This window comes from Babylonia areolata, chromosome 23, assembly GCF_041734735.1.
Source record: "Babylonia areolata isolate BAREFJ2019XMU chromosome 23, ASM4173473v1, whole genome shotgun sequence".
Lineage (NCBI taxonomy): Eukaryota > Metazoa > Mollusca > Gastropoda > Neogastropoda > Buccinidae > Babylonia > Babylonia areolata.
In genome coordinates, this window is record NC_134898.1 from 47560939 (window position 1) to 47563438 (window position 2500).

The following is a 2500-nucleotide window of genomic DNA, read 5'->3' on the forward strand; positions in this document are numbered from 1 at the left end:
GTCAGATTAACTATTTGTTGCAATGACATTGTCGCAACCATTTGAATAAATATTAACTGAGCAACACAAAGAAAATCTAATTTGAGAGAAAAAAACAACAACACAACAAACAAACAACCAATGATATGAATTTTAAAAGAACATATTTAACAAATCAGTTTACCAAATTTCATTAATATCAATATCTCAAAAAATGTTTTAACGCACACACATACTCACATGCGTGTATCGCCCACCCACTCCCTACATACCTCCATGCATGCACACAGACACCCATTCAAATTCCCCCACCTCATACCCCTACCCCAAGTACGCTTGTAAAGTCACAATTTGATTTCATTCCCCCCGCTCCAAAGACGTGTAAGTGTTCACACCCACGTGCACAAGCTCTCTCCCTCTCTCTATCCCTCACACACACACACACACACACACACACACACACACACACACACACACAGTGTCTCTCACTCTTTCTCTCTCACCTACACTTCCACCCACCCCCACACGTATACATTTGCACTAACATACCTTAACACACACACACACACACACACACACACACACACACACACACTGCCCTACACACGCACACATCCACACAGAGCGCGTTCACATACAGAGCGCACACACACAGTAGAAAACTCCACGTCCCCTCCTCTCCCCCCCCCCCAACCCCCCCCCCCCCCCCCCCCCCCCCCCACCCCCCCCCCCCCCCCCCCCACACACACACACACACACATTACATGATGATTTCAATAGATGGTTAATTGGAGTGGGTACATATAACATAGCGAATGAATAAGCAAATAAACATATTTGTTAACAAACAAAAAAAAGTAAATTAATAAATGGATATGTGAATGAATTAAAAATGATTACACAAACACGCGAACAAACAAATAAATGAATAGATAGATAAATGAATATAAAAATAAACAAATAAATATATAAACAAATAAGTAAATAAAGAAATGAATGAATAAATAAATAAATAAATATTGTTAAACAATAGACTTCCGTGCACAACACCTGTTCATTCCTCCTCAGAGACCGATCCTGAAAACCAGGGGAGTGAATTCGCATGACACGAACGCGACCACACACACACACTCACACAGAGTACAGTAACTTGGTCGGTATTAGCCATGACAGGTCTATATGTCGCTAATACGCTGAAGAAATATTGTGATAAATCTCGGATTTCGCCACGGTCTTCTAAGCAGCTTTGCTTTTCGAATAAACATGTTAGCATTGTGAGAACAGGAAGTGTCAACTAGAAGTGCATTACAAAAAGAAAAGAAAAAAAATCCGATTGTGTTTTTTTATTTATTTATTTATTTATCTATCTATCTATTTAGCTCTGTCTGTCTATCAGTCTATTTATCTGATTATCTTGCTATCCATCCATTCATCTATCTATTGCTTATCTTGTTTTTTCTTTCTTTTTTTTTCGTTGTTCACATACTTTCGTCTCGTGCATGTGCCTGTTTGAGATAGAAGCTACAAAGAATTTATTTTGTCTTTATTTAAAAAAGAAAAAAAAGAAAAAAAGATAAAAACAAAGAACCCAGTAAGATACGTAAGTAAATAACTAAGCACACAAGCTTTCTTCTTCTTCTTCTGATGGACAGAAAGGATTCTGAACACAGTACACAGTATCGATTGTCTCAGTAATCATCAAGTGATTCAGATTGACAACTGACAAATAAATTATTGTTTCGGTAGCTCATCGGGATCCGAAGGATGACGCAGTTTGGTTTTTGTTTGTTTGTTTATTGTTGTTGTTTTTGTTGTTGATTGATTGATTGATTGATACTGATATGGACACTTATATAGCGCCTATCCTCGGTCGGAGACCAAGCTTTGAGCGCTTTACAAACACAGGGTCATTTACACAACAGGCTGCCTACCTGGGTAGAGCCGACTGACGGCTGCCAATGGGCGCTCATCATTCGTTTCCTGTGTCATTCAATCAGATGTCATGCATGCATACATACACATTCAGACAAACATGTAACATTTAACATTTAAGTGTATGACCGTTTTATTTACCCTGCCATGTATGCAGCCATACTCCGTTTTCGGGGGGTGTGCATGCTGGGTATGTTCTTGTTTCCATAACCCACCGAACGCTGACATGGATTACATGATCTTTAACGAGCGTATTTGATCTTCTGCTTGCATATACACACGAAGGGGGTTCAGGTACTGGCAGGACTGCACATACGTTGACTTGGGAGATTGGAAAAATCTCCAACCTTTACCCAGCAGGCGCCACCGAGATTCGAACCCAGGACCCTCAGATTGAAAGTCCAGCGCTTTAACCATTCGGCTATTGCGCCCGTCAATGTTGTTGTTGTTGTTGTTGTTGTTGTTTTCTTCTCAGCGATGAGAACCCAAGGTGTTTCGCAGTCTAAGTCTGGAAGCACACAGGAATACCTGCGGGTGTCAGACAACGGTGTGTGAGTGAGTTTAACAACCTACTGGCGTTTTGCCCTTA